This window comes from Acinonyx jubatus, chromosome B1 (genome assembly GCF_027475565.1).
Source record: "Acinonyx jubatus isolate Ajub_Pintada_27869175 chromosome B1, VMU_Ajub_asm_v1.0, whole genome shotgun sequence".
Lineage (NCBI taxonomy): Eukaryota > Metazoa > Chordata > Mammalia > Carnivora > Felidae > Acinonyx > Acinonyx jubatus.
In genome coordinates, this window is record NC_069382.1 from 196,913,553 (window position 1) to 196,933,354 (window position 19,802).

The 19,802-nt window shown below is 55.0% G+C and overlaps 1 protein-coding gene across 2 annotated transcripts in view; it reads right to left on the bottom strand.

Annotated features, from left to right (window-relative positions):
• The window catches only part of PPP2R2C (protein phosphatase 2 regulatory subunit Bgamma), a 139,267-nt gene that overhangs the window by 59,356 nt on the left and 60,109 nt on the right, over positions 1–19,802 (bottom strand). The gene's annotated exons all lie outside the window — the stretch shown is intronic.

Consider the following 19,802-nt stretch of genomic DNA (forward strand, 5'->3'; position numbering starts at 1 on the left):
GGATCCGCAGGTCAATGTCAAATGTCTAACACACACGTAATTGTGGTTCCAGAAGGAGAGGAGAGAGAGATAATAGAGTAGGAGAAAGACTTCAAGGAACAACGGCTGAAAAAAATCCCCCATACGGGAAAAGGCACCAGCGACACATTTCGGAAGCTCAGTTACCTCCAGAGAGGATAAATACAAAGAAAGCCACACCTAACTGTTGAACGACTGAGGACCAAATTAGTGATAGAATTTTGTAAGCAGCTGGAAGAAAACCATGTCACATTCAGAGGCATCAGGCCTCCAATGACTGACGATTTCTCATCAGAAAGGATGCAGTCCAGAAGACGTTCAAAGGGCTGAATGAGAATTCAAAAGTCGGTGAACCCAGAATTCTGTATCCAGTGGACGTACTCCTCAAGAACAAAAAGCAAACGAAGACATTTCAGTTAAGGCCTTCCAGGGACCAGAAATCCAATCTCAGAACAGTCCTACTGTCCTATCATCATTCTCTCTTTACAGATAAGCGACCTTGGTCACCGAGAGGCAAGGAGCTTGCCCAAGGTCACATATGCAGCAGGGCCTGTGCAGTGTGTCCCTGCACCCACACCACAGGGTCTCACAGTGCCACTCAGCCATTGAGCGAGGGCTGCCAAGCCGCCTGACAAGCCAGTGGTGGCTCCGAGTCACCCTGTCACGGGTGAAGAAAAACCCCATGAAAGCCCATGCTGCCTTCCCACTTGAGAGGTCCCCTCTTCCTTCTCCTTCAGCTCCTCAAAAGGCAAGGCTGGAAGAGGCAGCTTGGGCCATGGCACCAGGACACATCTGTCACCTCCCTGGAAATGGCCACCATGCAGTGCCAGCAGGGGAAGCCCAGAGCCACCCGGTCCGGGGAGCCAGAAAGCCACACTGTGGCCCAGTATGGGCTTAGGGAGAATCAGAGGTGGTGTTGGATGTGACCAGCCAGGTGACAAGGTCCACATTGGGAACTGGAGCCAGGGGTGGTGTTGTGGAATGAACTGTGTCCACCCCCCCCCCCCAAATATGTTGAAGTCCTAACCTCCTGTGACTGTGACCTTATTGGGGTCATCTTTGCAGATGATCGAGTTGAGATGAGGTCGTACTGGACTACAGTGGGCCCTAAATCCAATGACTGGTGTCCTACCAAGAAGCCTATGTGATTTCACAGGGACACACACACATACAGGGAGAAGGCCATATGACAACAGGGCAGAGACTGGAGAGACTCATCTGGAGGCCAAGAAACATGAGAAAGTGCCGGCCACCACCAGAAGCTGGGGGACAGATTCCTCCCTGGAGGCTTCAGGAGGAGCACGGTCCTGCCGATGCTTTGCTTTCAGTCTTCCAGCCTCCAGACGGCGAGAGAAGGGATCTCTGTTGTTTTAGGCCACTGAGCTCGTGGCCCTTTGTCTCGGCTGCCGTAACTGACACAGAGGGAGAACAGAGCTAACACAAGAGGCCACACACACGCCAGCCCTGGAGGACACGGGCTGCACCCCAGGTTGTGGCTCCGGCTGGTGCCACGTGGGGGCGGGAGCCCGCGGATCTCCAGGATATCTGCTGTGACTGTCGCCAGAGGAAGATACTCCAGCCGAGCCCTGGTGTGTACTAGCTGTGTGACCTCACCCAAATCACTCACCCTCTCTGAGCCCCGATTGCCACAACCGTCATCCCTGCCTGGCCACAGTTCTCCTAGGGTTTATGTGAAATTCAAATGATTCTGTGGCCTGGAAAGTTCCCTGGAAACTCTGGCAGAAGCCCACACACCTGCAGGGGAGATTAAGATGCTGGTCGGGGCGGCGGGGGTGGGGGTGGGGGGACTCCTGCCCTGCTCGTCCATCACCGCCTGTCACCATAAGTGCCGTCAACACCATTAATGATCCATCAGATGTCGGGGCTCACGGCAGAGGGGAGGCCTCAGAAAGCCCAGCCCGATCCTTCTGATGGGAGCAATGCCTTGAATTAGCATCGTCAGAGGCGTCAGGCTGATGAGGACGGAGGTGTGGGCAGAAAGAGGAGGGAAGAGGGGCCCGCCTGCCGCAGAAGGAAGCTCAGTGAGAGGAAGGAGGCCAGGCAGCGGGGCACCAGCCTGGGACAGGACTGGGTGAGCGGGCTTCCCCAGCACCTTCTCTGGGTTCCCCTGGGAGGGGTGACTTTGCAGCCCCTCCCCTCCCGAGGTAGAGCCTACTTTCCCACCCTTGGCCCTGCACGGCCTGTGACCTGCTTTGGCCAAAAGAATGGGGTGGGCACGAGAGGTGCTGGCTCCAAGCCCGGGCCTCGCGAGGCCACGCAGCGCCTGCTCTCTGGGACCCCTGTGCCACCACGAACCCCCAGGCCAGCCTGCTGGAGGACGAGAGGCATGTGCGGCAGGGATGAGCCACTGCAGTGGAGGCCACACCGGGCCAGTCTACAGCCAGCCGGTCCCCAAAAATGACACAGCCCACCAGGACCAGCAGAGGCACCTTCCCGACCACAACTGCCACGAGTGTGTGAGTGAGCACAGCCTAAGAACACCCACTAGACCTGCAGACTCAGGAGCAAAAATAAAGGCTTCTTGTTTGAAGCCACTGAGTTCTGGGGATGTTTGTTACACAGCAGGGGCTGACTGGGACGGGGGTTGCCAGGCAGAGTCGCGTCACGGCCTCTTTAAAATGAAGAACAGCCACCCACCCAGCTCTGCTCCGTAGATCACCTGTTTTTGGAGGCGGCACGGTCATTTAAAAGGGAAGACTTTCCCGATCAGAAAAAGTTAAAAGGGGAGATTTTCCCGAGCAGAAAAAGCTCTCCACGACAGCCTAGGTTTTCAGGCAGGCACACGCTCCCTCCCCCACCAAGGGGCCTCATCTACACAGTGCTCTGACCACAGTGCTGTCCCTTCCGGGTTTGCCCGGACAGCTCTGATGGTTCTCCAGGTCTTGGCCCAAATGTCCCATCTCTGGGGAGGCCCCTGAGCCCTCCATGCTGACACCTGGTTCCTTCAGGTCACGGTGGCCTGTGACGGCCCTTGGGGTGGGAGGCAGCAAGTCCCATCCCCTGAGACTCAGTTTCCTCCCTTGGAAAACAGGGATAATGTCATAGGACTCACAGAGGCCCCATATGACAGGGATCAGGACAGCGAAGGCAGCAGGAGCTCTGGGAACCTGGACAGTGTGTGGCCCTGAGAACCAGCTCTAGGACCTGACCCCTTGGACCAGGACAGGCCACGGTGATAGTAAACCCTCTTGGAACTTGTGGGAGGTGTTCTACCACTTCACGCACAGAACTAAATCCTCTTAGCTCCCCCAAGTTGCTGGAGTGATGCCATTGTTCCCGTTGTACAGATGAAGAAATCGAGGCACAGAGGGGATGAATAACTTGCCAAAAGCTGCCCACCTGGCGTGTGCAGAGCTGGGACTTACTCCCAGGCAGGCTAGCTCTAGAGTCCTTGAACTTGGCCCCAGGCCTGGTACTTTCTCAAGATGTTTAAAGGGGTCAAAAATGGGAGTGGGGGTTGGCAAAGACATTTCCTGGGAAACAGCAGGTGCTGAGGGGAGGGTCCCCACCCACACCTTCCCTCCCAAGCCTAGTGTGACCTTCGCAGAGCTCCAGAGTACGCTTCCTGAGGGCAGCGGACCCAGTCCCAAGACTGGGAAAGCCGGGTGTCGGGGTCTGGCTGTGCTGGGGACACAATGGCCTATGCCCATGTGACTCCTGGGGACAGGAGAGAGCTGGCATCGGTCATCTTAGTCCTGTCTGCTGGCTTCCCAGAAGGGCAAGGACAATGCAGGAGTAGGGGGCCACTGCACCCAGGGCCCAGGAAAGCCACCAGATGTACAGCTGTGACTGCCTGGGTCAAGGGTTGCATGAGACGTTTGGCAGGAAACTTCCAGAACACCCAGGAGAGGACCCACAAGAGAACCAGACAGCTGTATCCACCGGCTAGGTCCACCTAGAGTGGAAAAAGCCACCAGAAGCTGGAGGTGGCCCATCCCCCTGGTGGCCCTCCCAGCAGGCAGGGGTTGGGGGCAGCGGGCAGAAGCCGGGAGACCCAGCCCCTACCCACTGTCGGCCTCCAGCACCAGCAGGCTGCTGTGGGGGCAAAGAAGGGAAAATGCCAACTCTGGGTCAGCTTCTGGACCATCATCTGGGACCAGACAGTCACTGCTGCGTATATGACAACAGACTACTTATGAGGGTAACCATCCAAGCACGGACCCATCCAAGGCCTCGTCCAGGGCAGGGAAGATGACTCCCTGACTAAGGTCTGATGAAAGGGCGGCACACCACCGCAGAGTGGCTGAGCTCCCCTCGCACGCCTGTGCTCACGTGGGAGCAAGCACCCGGCTCCCCGGGTGGGGGAGGGGGTCCTGGCACCAACTGGGAGCTATGATCACGCTGTTGCTGAATTTCAAGTCCTGCTGCAGAAGCCCAGCCCCCGTCCCTGAGCAGGTCTGTGAGAAGTTCCCTCCTTCGGCCTGAACGTGGTGCGGGGGTTGGGGGAGCAGGTCCCAGCCTGTGGGCAGAAGCCGCGTGGGGCGAGCTGGACGCTGTGGCTGGGCTGGGTGGGTCTGCTCGGACGGTGCTCGGCTCACGGGGATGGAGGAAAATGCAAAGGGGCTGGGGGGGGGGGGGAAGGTTGGGGAGGGTCTTGTGCAAGGGTCCCAGCTGCCACCACCTCCCACCCATGCAGCCCGGAGGCCCAGGACCCCAGGTTCTGCCTGCCAGGGACCAAAGCTCACACATAGGGCAGGAAGGGGGCGCCCGGCCCCAGTTGCTGGCAGGTGGGAGACAGGGCCGGCCCTGCTGCCTCTTGGAGTCACACAGGAGCTACAGTCCCACCCCACACTTGGGATTAAGTCACCACCCTCTAAAATCACACCCCCTCCTGGGCAGAGGGGGTGGGGGTGGGGACTACATGGGACCAAGAGCCCCAAGAGTATCCCTCCCCAGAGCTAGCCTGATAAAAGCATGCCCACACAGGAGACCCCAGGGATGACGAGGAGTGTAAACATTTAAACTGGGCTGAGTACGAATGAATTTTAAAGGTTGAAAAATAATTCCATTCTCCCAGCACCTGCCCCAAGAGCCCCAGGTGAAATGGAATATTGGCACCAGGAATTGTGGCCCCCAAATGTGCCTGCTGCTCGGTGGTCAGCCAGCCAGAGCCGGGACTCTGGGAGCGTGGGGCTCGAATAACGCCCTTGGGAGAGAGGGGGACCGAGGGAGGCCTGGGGGGAGGTGCTGGGCCGGTGTCGTTATGTCCTCACAGCATAGCTACTCCACGGGGCAGTCACTGTCTACAGGTGGGAGATCTGAATTCAGACCCCACTCTTATGACCTCTCTGAGAGGTCACCTGGGAAACAAAGATAACCACACACACCTTCCAAGATGGTTGGAAGACTTAGCTGCCCATCACTTAGCACGTGGGAGGCACTCAGTTAATCCGTCTACTGCTCATTTATTCACTCAAAAGAATGTTAGCTAATGGGGAGAGTTATTAAGTTATTGTTTAAAGGGGAAATGTTGGCTAGGATTTGAGGTCTGTAAGGTGGGCTGCTGGATAAAAGACTGCCCCAAAAGTAGACTTTCTGTTTGGGATGGTGAGAAACTTCTAGAAATGGAAAAGTGGGGATGGCTGCACAACACCATAAATGTACTTAATGCCACTGAATTGCACACTTAAAAACGGCTAACATGGTAAATTTTATCTCGGGTCTATTTTACAATAAGAAATTTAATTTTAGGGGCACCTGGGTGGCTCAGTCGGTTAAGTGTCCGACTTCAACTCAGGTCACGATCTCGCAGTCTGTGAGTCTGAGCCCGCATCGGGCTCTGTGCTGACCGCTCAGAGCCTGGCGCCTGCTTCGGATTCTGTGTCTCCCTCTCTCTCTGCCCCTCCCCCACTCACACTCTGTCTCTCTCTCTCTCTCTCTCTCTCAAAAATAAATAACCATTAAAAAATATTAGAAAATAAAAATAAAAAATAAAGAATTTAATTTAATTTTTAAAAAGAACAGTAACTGAGCACCTAGTGTATCCCAAGCACTGTTGCATACAGGGGGAACTCTGCAGTGTGCAGTCCCCGCAGGAAGCTCACTCTCTAGTAAAGAACACGAATAAGCAAATTTTCATAGAAATCTAGATTATTTTTCCGGGGAGGAGGTAAGAGCCATGATGCAAAATAAAAGTAAAGGGGATGGACGAGGTGGGAGGTGCTGTTTTAGTCGGGGAGGTCAGGGAAGACTTCCTGGAGGAGGGGCATTTGAGCAGAGACCCGAAGGAAGCCAGAGAGGCAGCCACACAGATATCCGGGAGAGCAGCACGTGCAAAGGCCCTGAGAGGCGGGAGTCAGCTTGGTCTGTTGCAGGTCAGCAAGGAGGCAGCATGTGCATGAAGGTAAAAGGGGCAGGACGTGAGCCGGGCGGGGGGGGGGGGGGGGGGCGCAGGGACTTGGAATTTGACTCCAAGTGACGGCAGAAACTGCAGAGGGAGCTCGGGCTGGGGCACCGCGATCTGACAGGGGTTAATGACTACTGCTCCTCCTATGTGTGGCTCTCACTCAGGGAGCCCAGCTCTTCCAGGGGCGGGCAGAGCCCCTTCCCTGCAGGGCGCAGGCCTGGCCACCTGAGCGGCTCTCAGGAAAGGGTGGAGTAGCGGGGATGGCGGGAGCCTGCTTCCCTCCTGCGGCTCACTTGCTCACTTGTCTGGTTCCGCGCTGGTTCCACAGCTATTAGGGGATGTGTTGGCATCACAATGATTTTGGTGCTGCTGTTTCCATCCCAGCATTGTAAAAACGGAGACGGAACTCACAGAACACGAAGTTCACGCTTCAAACTACACGTTTCAGTGGTTTTTAGCGGATTCGCTGTGTTGTGCGACCATCACCGCTGCCTAATTCCAGAACATTCCCGTGACCCCGAAGAGAGCCCCCGTACCTGTCCGCGGCCATTCCTCACTCCCTGCCAACCACTCACCTGTCTTCTGACTCTGTGGCCTTGCCTCTTTGGGACCCTTCCTGTGACTGGGATCATGCAGTGTGTGGCCTTCTGTGTCTGGCTTCTCTTGCCTGGCATGGGGTCAAGGTCCCTGCCCACGTGTGGCCTTGGGTCCTTTCTCAGCCGAGTAAGACTCTCCTGTGACGGTGATGCTCCTCAGGAGAGTCGCCAGCAGGCTTGGGTGGGGGTTGGGAGCCTGTGAATGGCCCTGCCCCCCGGGACCCCTGACCCACAGTGGCACCCAGCTCTGCCAGCTGTGAGCCAGAGTGAGGGCGGTGCTGCCTTCCCGTGGGTGCCCCCCGAGGGGCAGGGTCCAGGGAGGGCGGGGGCTGTGGCTGCCAGCTCCTCCCTGCCAGGTCAGATGGGCCCCTGCTGGGTAGCCGTTGGCCTGGGGGACTGTGAGGCAGATGGGCTTGGGGAAGGTGGGCGGGGGGCAGCTGCGGATTTGCCTGTGGTCAGCAGGGCCCGGTCAGGTGGCGGGTTCGATTCCAGGCCAGGTCAGATTGTGCTCAGAGCGGGGCAACTCCCCAGATCTGACTCCAGCAGAGCCCCCAGGCACCGCCCCTCAATCACACAGACCCCTGCAGGCCCCGAAGGTGGCCAGGTGGCCTGGGGCCAGCAGCTGGCCTCGGGACAGGGTCAAAGTGAAAGGGACTCAGAGAACACCACCCACTCCCTGCCCGTTTCCTCACAGCACAAGCTCCTGGAAAAGCCCACAGCACGGTCACCTGGGCGGCTCCCCTACAGATGAAGATTCCTAGGGCCCTGCCCTGACCCAGGGGATCAGAATCCTGGGTGCCTGGAATCCGTTTTGACAGGTTCTCCTGTGGCGTGCCCCAAGACTTGAGAGCACCGGTGAAGCCCTGGGAGGTTTGGGAGCAGGAGTCCCACTTCCCTGGGGCTGCCTGAGCCTCGGTTTCCCGATCTCTAAAGTGGGTACAATGCTATTATCTCAGGGTTGGCTGTGAGGACTTGAGGCAACATATACAAAAGTGCCTGGCAGAAACAATCAACTGCTCAAAGGCCGTTCACTGCAGTCAGCGGTACGCTGTTGTTCTACACGCAAACCGACAGAACTATCTGGAAACTGAAAGAAAGCGCAGAGGGGAAGAATTTCTACACGACACGGAGGGGGGGCTGAGGTGTGGTGAATTTGCTGTTCGGGGACCTGGTTATGAACCCCACCTTCCCCTGGCTGTCATTTCGCCCCTCTGAGCCTCAGTTGCCCCATCTGTGCCATGGTCGTGTTAAGAGCCGCCCACATTGGAGGGCTCTGGAAATGGCAATGTGCTTCCCCGGGGCCAGGATGACAAGCCGCTGTGGGAGAGGACGAGGGGGGCCTGACGCAGACCCAGACTGACCGCTACTGCCCGGCCGGGCTGGCTGGCCAGGGTCCTCCCACGCCTGGGGCCCACGGGTCCCGGCCTCTCTGCTCAGGCTGGCAGCCAGTCCCTCAGATGCCCACTGGCAGATGGGCCAGCAGGGCCGAGTGGCCCAATGACAAGGACACCCTTCGGGCCTCATCACATCAGTGTGTCCACCAGATCCTTTGCCAGGCCTGCATCTGCTCTGGGGCTGGGGGGCCGGGCTCAGGAGCTGGACGCTGAGGTCACAGCTGGCACAGCCCACGGCCCCCTTGCCCGCCTCTCCTGCCTCTACCCTGGCCCCGGCCATCACTCCTTCTCTCCTGGGAGCCTGGGGTTTCCGGGTCCGGCCCAGTCCGGCCCGGCAAGGGGGCCTTTTGTGAAGCTGAACCCCATCACATCATGACCCTCCCTAAGATCTTCTGTGGCTCCCCACTGGCCTCGCCTGCCTCTCTCTCCCTCCCAACACACCCTCTACTCCTCAGCCAGCCCGGACTTTCTGTGTTTCCCCAAACGGGACTGTTTATCCATTCAAGGAGTATTTATTGACCACCAACTACCAGACCCCACATGAGGCCACAGGAATTCAGCAGTGGCCCAAATGGGCACCAGCCAGGCCATCCCGACTGGCCAGCAACTGTCGGGGGGAGGAGAGAGTGCCCACAAATAGACAAAGCAAACACCACACGCTACCCACGTCCCCCCCAACCCCCTGCTCGTGGCAAGGCCCCGTGGCCCAGCCTCTGGGTGACGGTGCGGCACAGGGTGACAGTCTATTCCTGCTATGGTGTGGCCGGGGTACGGCAGCTGCAGCTGCAGCCGTGGGGTTGGGGGCGCCCACAACCGGGTGAGGGCACGGCCTGGGCAGGTGCATGGGCAGGTCCCTGAGGCTCTGCACTGGCTGAGGATGGCTGGCAGCTCCGCCTCCTAAGACCCACTTCCTCATCTGTAAAATGGGTACAGCTGTGCCTGTGCCACGGGGCGCTCCAAGCAACGGCCGGCCTGGGGCCCCCTCGGTCGTGCTGTTGCTGTTGGCCCTCCCCGGGACCCCGATCGCTGGCGAGGAGCATCCTGAGGCCGCCAGGCCCCGTGCCTTGCTCCCTGGTGGGAAGGGGTCCCAGCCTCCCTGGGGGAACTCACTCACTGAGAGCACTGGGGGCTGGGCGCTGGCCGGGAGCATTAACCCCACCACAGCCGCAGGACTTGGGGCCATTCTGCCGCTTCCACGTGGGGAAACCTAGGCTCCGAGGGTGAACTTGTCCTTGTGTGGGGAGCAGGCAGCTTCTATGCCATGCATGCAGAGCCCGGGAGTGTGCTCCTGACACCGTGAAGTATGGTGGGGCCGGCCCCAGGTCCCCTCGCCACAGGACGGCCACCCACCTCCAGGGACAGTGGCGGTGCCACAGACTCCCAGGCGGGCCCCGCGCCTCATGCCTGTTGCCCCGTACCCTTCTCTACCCAGGGGCCCCTGCGCCCATTATAAAGATGAGCAGACCGAGGCACCCTAGGCAGGTGCAGAGCCCTGTCCTGCCCCGTCTGCTGTGGGTTCTCAGGCTCTCTTCCCAGGTTTCTCCTAGAGACAAGAACTTCCAGCCCAAGCACACTACTCCACAGCTGCTGGGCGGGTGGCATCTATGGGGCCAGCGTGGTGACTGCCCCTTAACTTTGGCATCACGATCCCTGCAAACGTTTCACACCCATGACCTTACTAAATGCTCGTGATGGCCTCTGGGGGTGGCATGACTCTCCCCCACTTAGAGATGGGGAAACTGAGGCTCCCGGGGGTGGGGTCTGTGCTGTGCTGGTAAACCAGATGACCCCTGGCTCACAGGGGGAGGGGGGCGGTGGGGAGAGCCAGAGCACACACCCTGATTTGTGTGTTGGCCGAGCCTGAGACCTCAAGCCACTTGCAAAATTCCCAAAAACTTAACAACCAACTCACAAACTTGCTGACACGAGGCAGCTGTGGTACACCCCGTGGGGGGCAGAATCCCCACATCCGTGCCTGCACGGGCCCTGAATCTGGCTGAAGTCCCAGCCTTCAGCCTCTGAGTGAGACTTCCCACAGCCCCACCGAGAGCACTGCGTTCCCCAGAAGTCCCACGTCTCAGTCAGCAGGACCGTCACCATGGCTTCCAAGACCCTGCCCGGCCCCAGCCTGGCATCACACACACTAGGCCCAGGGCCCTCACCGAGGATAGCTAGATCCCAGTGCTCCTTCTGGCTGTGAACACTGAAAAATGAGTAAAATATATCTGCTCAGAGAGCTGTAAGGGTGCAATGAGTGAATATGTGTTTGTGTTAGATCAGGACCTAGAACAGCCAAAACAACTTGAAAGAAAGGAAAGAAAGAAAGAAAGAAAGAAAGAAAGAAAGAAAGAAAGAAAGAAAGAAAGAAAGAAAGAAAGAAAGAAAGAAAGAAAGAAAAGAAAGAAAGAAAAGAAAGAAAGAGGGAGGGAGAGAGAGAGAGAAACAAAGAAAGAAAGAAAGAAAGAAAGGAAGGGAGAGAGAGAGAGAGAAAGAAAGAAAGAAAGAAAGAAAGAAAGAAAGAAAGAAAGGGAAGGAAGGAAGGAAGGAAGGAAAGAAAGGAAGAGAGAGAAAGAAAGAAAGAAAGAAAGAGAGAAAGAGAGAAAGAAAGAGGAAGGAAGGAAGGAAGGAAGGAAGGAAGGAAGGAAGGAAGGAGAGAGAGAGAGAGAAAGAAAGAAAGAAAGAAAGAAAGAAAGAAAGAAAGAAAGAAAAGGAAGGAAGGAAAGGAAGAGAGAGAGAGAGAGAGAGAAAGAAAGAAAGAAAGAAAGAAAGAAAGAAAGAAAAAGGAAGGAAGGAAGGAAGGAAAGAAAGAGAGAGAAAGAAAGAAAGAAAGAAAGAGAGAGGGAGGGAGGGAGGGAGGAAGGAAGGAAGAGAGAGAGAGAAAGGAAGGAAGGAAGGAAGGAAGGAAGGAAGGAAGGAAGGAAGGAAGGAAGGGAGGGAGAAAGAAAGAAAGAAAGAAAGAAAGAAAGAAAGAAAGAAAGAAAGAAAGAAAAAGGAAGGAAGGGAAGGGAAGGGAAGGGAAGGGAAGGAAGGAAGGAAGGAAGGAAGGAAGGAAGGAAGGAAGGAAGGAAGGGAAGGAAGGAAGGAAGGAAGGAAGGAAGGAAGGAAGGAAGGAAGGAAGGAAGGAAAGAGAGAGAGAGAGAGAGAGAAAGAAAAGAAAAGAAAAGAAAAGAAAAGAAAAGAAAAGAAAAGAAAAGAAAAGAAAAGCTAGAGCCCTTGCCCAGGCTGATTTCAAGACTTCTTATAAAGCTACAGTAATCAGACAGCATGCTACCAGTGAAAGGACACACATACAGAACAGAGAATCAGAAACAGACCCACAAACCCGTGGTCAGCTGGGTTTCATTAAAGGCACTCAGGCAATTCGATGAGGAAAAAGTGGTCTTCCCAATACATAAATAGATGTATGGGGAAAAAATTAACATCAGCCTTTATTTTATGCCACATACAAAATCACGCCGAAATGAGTCACAGACCTAAATATAAAAGCTACGACTAGAAAACAGCTAGGAGAAAATAGAGGAGAAAATCTCAGCAGCTTCGATTTCTTAGACAAGATGTAAAAAGCATAAATGGCAAAAGGAAAAAATGGGTAAATTGTACTTTATCAAAATTTAAAATTTTCCTCTTTGAAAGAAACCATCATAAAAACCAAAAGACAAGCCACAGAACGAGAGAAAATAGTCACAATATGAATATCTGACAAACCATCTGCACCCAGAGTGTATACAGACCTTGGAGAACTCAATAAGACTACAAACCACTTAATTAAAAATGGGCAAAAGATTTGAACAGGCACCTCTTAAAGCCAAACAGATGAATGGTCAGCAAACACACAAAAAGATGCTCGACCTCTGTGGTCACCAGGGAAATGCACATTTAGATCCCAATGAGATACCTGGACACACCCATCATATGGGCTAAAATTAAAAAGACTGATAACACCACTCTGGCTGGCGAGGACATCACCCAAGTGGAAATCCTGACCCCTTGTGGAGACGCACAGCAATAGCGGCCTTTGGGAAACAGCCGTGCAGTTCCTTAGAGTTCAGCATTTGCCTTTCATGTGACCCGGCCACCTCTTGTCACCAGGAACAACAAAGCCCTTGAGCACAAAGACTTGTGCACACGTGTTCATAGAGGCTTCATCCACAGCAGCTCAAAGCTGGAAACAACCCAAATATCCAGCAGCAGGTGACTGCAGAAACAAATTGTGGTGTACCCATACAAGGGAATGCTACTCATCAATCAAAAAGGAGGTGCCAGTGATACCTGCCACAGGATGAATCCCGGAAGAATTATGCTGAATAAAAGAAGCCAGACAAGGAGCACCTGGGTGGCTCAGCCGGTTAAGCGTCCCACTTCGACTCAGATCATGATCTCAGGGCTCATGAGTTCGAGCCCTGCGTGGGGTTCTGTGCTGACAGCTCAGAGCCTGGAGCCTGCTTCTGATTCTGTGCCTCCCTCTCTCTCTGCCCCTCCCCTGCTTGTGTTCTCTCTCTCTCTCTCTCTCTCTCTCTCTCTCTCTCTCTCTCTCTCTCTGAAAAATAAATAAACATTGGAAAAACAAAAATTTTTAAAAAGAAGCCAGACATAAGAATATGCGGTCTATTTATATGAAGCTCCAGAAAAAAAGAAAATTAATATACAGTGTGAGAAGACAAATCGGTGGTCACCAGGATGCAGGGCACATCAAGGAGAGACAGAGCAAAAGAACAAGGAAACTTTTGGGGGTGATGGAAATGTACTGGATCCTGATTACCGCCTCCCGTTCCTAAGAACACAGCTGTCAACACGATGGGACTGTAGCTATAAGTAGACTCAGTGTATTGCACTTGATAACATTGTTTCTGAGTTTCTGTTTGCAGCCAAGAGGAAAAGGGGGGAAAGCAGCCGCCACCTCAGCCCTTACCCCCTTCTGAAGCCTCCAGCAAATGCTGATTCAACACCCTAAGGGCTCTACAGGCAAGCCGACCACCTGAGTAATTACATGAAGGGAAACAATCATTGGGCGCATTTTTCATCAGCTGAGATCATTCGTATTTATAAAGCTGCTAATTCATCTCGATTTGTCCAGGGAGGTCTGACCCACCCTGGCCCAGGCGTGAGGAACGCCTTGTGCCAGGCACTCGGTAGAATGTCATTAATTGCGTGTTGAGTTAATTAATGATCGTCCATCTTTCCCAGGCGCGCAGAGCTCGTCAGGGGTGACAGGAAGCCAGAAGCCAGCGCGGGCAGGCTGAGCTGAGCCTGGGAGAAGCCCGAACTGCGCCCCTCCACGGATGACGCCTTTCCCGGGATACCCTCGGATGCTGAGGCTTGGACCAGCGAACGAAGGCAGAGTGAGGACCATTTTGATGTGCCATTGGGGGCTGGGGTGGGCAATACAGCAGTGAAGCTTGAAAATCAGTGAGCAGCCGCTATGGGGTCAAAGGCAGGCTTCCACCAGAAATGCCCCGTCCAGCTGGATGACAGAAGTCTGCAGCTAGATACAGCTGCTGGGGACAGTTGAGCCAAAGGATGGGGGTCTTGGCTGGGGGTCTGAAGTCCAGCCAGTCGCTGCTACTGTTTGCCTCCCAGTTCACCTCCAGTGGGACACGGTCAGGGCTCAAAGACCCTGAGCTCCCTTGTCAACGGATGAAGTGACCCGGGGCTGACACGACTTCCCTCTTGGCTTCATCCCGAGGTCACCAATCACCCAAATCAGCAGTTCTCGGATGTGGCCCAAGGACGCAGGAGGCTCACAGGGTCCTGCCTTTCCAGCCACGTATCTGCACAAAGCTGGATGTTCTACCGCTTTAGCCAGACGACGGGTCACAACAGGCCGGATGCAGACGCAGGTGCGAGGATCCTGCTGTCATCTCGCGAGCCAGACATTAAAGAGATTTACAAAAATGCTACTCGTCTTTTTTTGTTTTGTAAAACACAGTAATTTTCCAGCAAAAAAAAATTATTTATGTTAACACATAATTGGTCTTTTTTTAACATTTACTTATTTTTTGAGAGAGACAGAGACAGAGAGAGAGAGCACGTGCATGAGCGGGGAAGGGGCAGAGAGAGAGAGGGAGACGCAGAACCCAAAGCAGGCTCCAGGCTCTGAGCTGTCAGCACAGACCCTGATGTGGGGCTGAGCCCACGAACCGTGAGATCATGACCCGAGTCGAAATCAGGCGCTTAACCGACTAACACTTAACCAACCCCTAAGGGGCGCCTGGGTGGCTCAGTCGGTTAAGTGTCGGACGTTGGCTCAGATCGTGATCTCATGGTTCGTGGGCTCGAGCCCCACATCGGGCTCTGTACTCACAGCCTGGAACCTGCTTCGGATTCTGTCTCTCTCTCTCTCTCTCTCTCTCTCTCTCTCTGCCCCTCCCCTGCTCACACTCTCTCTCTCAAAAATAAATAACAAACATTAAAAAATAATATAAACGATAAATGGATAGTTACATAAATCCTTGCAGGTGCCTCAGTCTTCATTTCTAACCCACCAACTACCAATGGCTATAGCCTGCATACACAGAAGCTCTTAGGGATCCGCAATAATTTTTTATGACTGTAAAGGATTCCTAACACCAAAAAGGTTGACAAGCACCGCCCTAAAAGTATGGTGGGCAATTTGCGTCTTTGATCTATTAACGTGTCTCCCGATCCAAGCAACGTTCCTTGGTCCTTAGAGCTCCTGGGTCCATAAAGGACTCTCCCGTGTCCCTGGGCTGGGGCCGCCTGTCACAAGATGCCCAGAGCCGAATGGAGACGTGAAGGTGAGCTGATCAGACTCCGAGAGCCAACATCCCCAAACGGAGCTAAAGCTCACACCGGCACATTTGCTGCTCTGATCCCTCTGATAAGGCCCTGCCTCTGCCCACGGGGTTGTTGTGGTCGAGGGATTGTGGGAAGGGAGCTGAGCCAGGAGGGGCCAAGAGAACGTCTCAAGGGGGGAAAAAGATCTCAACTCATATGTCAAAAGCAGCACGTGTCCAGTGCACATTTTGGCCAAATGGTGCATGGTTGGAGGCTACAATCAATATTTGGCCAAAGGGAAACATCACTGCTGTAGAAAAAACTGGATTATGAGAATGAATCTGAAATCATATCCAACATTTGAATCAATAATGGTTTTTTCATGGTCATTTATTTTTGAGAGACAGACAGAGACAGAGTGCGAGTAGGAGAGGGGCAGAGAGACAGGGAGACACAGAATCCGAAGCGGGCTCCAGGCTCCGGGCTGTCGGCACAGAACCCGATGTGGGGCTCGAACTCACGAACCCTGAGATCATGACCTGAGCCGAAGTCAGAGGCTGAACCGACGGAGCCCCCCAGGCGCCCCTGAGTCATTAATCTTACTGGAAATCATAGCACACTAATTATTCAGTTCGCCTGTCCTAGAAAAACTTGGTGATTTTCTCTCCACCTCCTGGTCCCACAGTTGACAGTGAGGATACAGTTTCATGGGTGGACAGTTCACCAATGTTTAAGGAAGGTGCTTCTGAGATCTTCCGGGTGCAGCCTTCAGAACGCCTCCCTCCCTGTAGGCTTATTTTTAATACTTCTGCACGCGCCTGCCTAGTGAGTTGTTATGCACAACGACTACAACAGCAATCTTGGGGATTCTGGACCACCGATCCCCAACAGTTCACAGATGACGAGGATGCAGCTAGCTGGGCTTCAGAGACCAAGGGCAAGGCCATGCATGGAACAGCAGCCTGGGGCTCTGCATAGCGCAGAGCCCTACATGCTGGCACATCCTGGTCTGAGATGCCCTGAGCTGGGCTGGAAGGCTCCAGGCTCTGATGCAAGATCCATGAGCCTGACAGTCCTCCGTTGTCATGACTTTATCCAAGCGGCTCCAGGAGCCACAACCACACAGCCGGGACCGCAGATCAGCTCCAAGGTGCCTCAGCTGTGAGCTCACAGAGGAAAGACACAAGCAAGACTGGGAACACGCCCGGTCTTCCTGCTGCGCAAACAGCAGAATCTAGGAAGGGGAGCCTCCCTCCAGGACGCGGCCGTGAAGGGTGCTGAAGAGAGTGTTAGGAAGATGACAACAGTAGGTGCCACTTAAGTGCCCACGGCAGTCAGACACAGCGCTGGAAACTTACATACCTCAGGCGCTGGAGGGGAAGAGCCAATGGCCCCAGTATCACAGCCAGAGGACCCAACTTCAGACCCTGGCTCTGTCACACCCTGGCTGTGTGACTTCAGGCCAGTTGCTCAATGTCTGTGTGCCTGTACATCACGGTCGATGATATGGCAGATGTCAAGCTCCTCATGGCGCTGGGGGGGGGGGGGGGGGAGGAAAAACAGTGACACTCTTGGAACACTGCCTGGGGCGAAGCTGTCCTTGCTCTGGCCATCTCCTCCAACCCGCCAGCAACACAGGAAGCGAGTGCGGGCTGTGGTCTCCACTTTACTGAGGGGAAAAGCCACGCTGGAGGCTGAAGTGCCTGTCCAAGGTCCTGCGGCGGGTACAACTGGGCCCCACGCACACACACCTGCCTCACCTGCACTTTGCACTTTACCTGTGGCTTGTAACTCAAGCCCTTCTGGTTTCACCGAATCAGAAAGAAGCTCCTTGGGGCACCCGGGTGGCTCAGTGGGTTGAGCGTCCCACTTCGGCTCAAGTCACGATCTCACGGTCCGTGAGTCCGAGCCCCGCGTCGGGCTCTGCGCCGACAGCTCGGAGCCTGGAGCCTGCTTCAGATTCTGTGTCTCCCTCGCTCTCTGCCCCTCCCCCACTCACACTCTGTGTCTCTCTCAAAAATAAAATTAAGGAAAAAAAACATTAAAAAAAAGCTCTCTTTTGCCATTTTTAAAAAAATTTTTACTGTTCATTTAATTTTTTGAGAGAGAGAGAGAGAGTCTGAAGCAGGCTCTGCACTGTCAGCATGGAGCCTTATGCAGGGCTGGATTCCATGGTTCACAAGATCATGACCTGAGCCACAATCAAGAGTCGGATGCCTAACCGACTGAGCCCCCCAGGCGCCCCTCCTCTTTGCTATTTTTGACCCAAGATAGAAAGTATGATGAACTCACAGGGGCTCTGCCCCTTCCCAGTCACATGTCCTCAGTGTTCTCATCTGCAAAATGGGCACAGTGTTACCCGGCCTCTCTCCCTTCCTTCCTTCTCTCCTTGCCTTTTCCTTTTCTCCTCACTCCCTCCTTCCATTACAGCAGACAGGTGCTGTGCCACCGCACTCGGCCAGGAGGCCTTGGCCTTAGGGGCTCCCAATCCCGTTGGGGAGTCAGGCAGGTAAACACATACCACATGGTCTGGCCAGTGAGGGCCCAGCCAGGGGAATCAAGAGTGGCTTCCTGGAGGAGGTGGTGCTGAAGCTGGGTCCCGGAAGGTCCGTATGAACAGAAACACTGCCGGCCGGGAGGCATTCGGGGTGGACAGGGGCATAGACGTGGAGCCCCCACCCCGTGGAGGATGGCAGCAGCGAGGGGAGGCAGACACGGTCCTCCAAAGCCAAGGCCCTGAAGGGCCCGCCGAGAACGCTCCAGTCAGCGAAGGAAATCTGGGCGTCCTCTCGCTGTCTCCTGACTCACACCTTCTAGGACCAGCTGGTAAATCAGGAGGCAGATGAGCTGTAAACTCTACCGAGGCCAGAAGGAGCCACTCTGGGCTAATTAGAACCACAGAGCAGTTTGAGGGCCTCAATTACCACTCTCGGCGGGAAACGCGTCCCCACATCTGCGGGGTGATTGAGTCCGCCGGGACATCGCTGGCGGTGCAAGGTATTAAAAAGAAGCGGGGTCCCAGAGCCATTCCGTCTCGCTTAAGTGGGCGGATTGTTCCTCTGAGGGGTCAGGGCCTCAGAGACAGAAACTCGGGGGCGGGGCTGAGCCCACGTCGGGAACGTCAGGAACCGCTTTGGAGACCAGATGAGCACGAAGGACGCCGCTCCCCTTCTCTTCCTGCGACGCCCCAGGGTTTTATTTAATTAAAAAGTATACAAGATTAACGAAACCACTGCTGTTTCCAAATGCGTGCAGCTGATCAGACGTGCCGGACAGAGAGGAGGCTGCTGGCCTGGAGGGGCTTCCTGGAAGCTGTCACTGTCCCCACTCAGGGCACATGCTGGCCCCCTCTGCGAGCACGGAACCTATTCCCCTGGCCGGGATATTTAGTCCTGGGGGTTAGACAAAGACCACCTGTTATTCGAGAGGGTTAACCCTCTGCCATCCCACCCCATGACTGTCACGGGGGAGAGGAGCACTGAGTGCGGTCAAGGGCCCCAGCCCCCTCCCACGCCTGCCAGCACCTGGCTGTTCAAGGACCTTGGCTCTGGTGCCTGGCCTCTCAGGGTCTCAGCCTGCTCATCTGTAAAGTGGGCAGTGGTAGCTGGGTCAGGAAATCAGAACTTGTGCAATTGTACCTCTCCTAAAGGAAATTGTTCTCAGGGCGCCTGGGTGGCTGAGTCGGTTAAGCGTCCGACTTCGGCTTAGGTCGTGATCTCATGGTTTGTGAGTTAGAGCCCCGCATCCGGCTCTTCGCTGACAGCTTGGAGCCTGGATCCTGTTTCAGATTCTGTGTCTCCCTCTCTCCCTCTCTCTCTGCCCCTCCCCGACTCATGCTCAGTCTCTCTCTCTCTCTCTCTCTCAAAAATAAACATTGAAAAAAAAAAAGAAATTGTTCTCTGAAATCAAATTTGATCAGGCGACCTTTTCATATGCTAATTCTGGCCACGGCTCAGGCACACAACTTACTCTAAATAGACTTCGCAGGGATTCTAACGTGGTGGGAGGAGGAGGGGACAAGGGGTGGGGGGTGGGCACCCTGTCAGAACCTCTCCGATCAGTCCTCTCTGGATGCCACGATTTCTGTGCTGTAACTACAGCCCCTGACACTCTGCTGTGCTGCCCTGTATCTCTTGCGACGGCCTGGAAGGCGCAGAATTGTTGCTCTGCTATAGTAAAGACGAGAAAAGAGAGACCCAGAAGCGTGGAGGGACTCGCCCGGGTTCACACAGCCGGTCCAAGGCCACCCCACACTCTGGGAACAGGCCCCCTTCCCTGGAGGACTCCTCGACCACATGTCCCACCCAGACCCTGGTCTGAGCTCCGGCCTCTGCAGCTGCCCCGCTCTGTGACTCTCAGGGCCTCCCATCCAAACTGCCTCTCCTCATCCCTTTCAGCTTGGTTCCGGTCAGCTGACGGTTTACCGACCGCCCGCCACACTCCGGCAGGGAGGTCAGGCCTGTGCGGGCCTCCCCAGGGTGTGCATCGTCGCTGGTTAACACGGTGACTAAGATTAGTTGGCTCCCGCCGCAGGTCTGGCACTGCCTTAGGAACACATTTGCACCACTTCACTGGCCCTCCCACGCCTCCTCTAAGGTAATTATTATTATACCCATTTCTCAGATGGGGAAGCTGGGGGCTCAGAGCGGTTAAGTTGCAGGGCGAAGCGGCAGAGCTGGGATCAGGAACCAG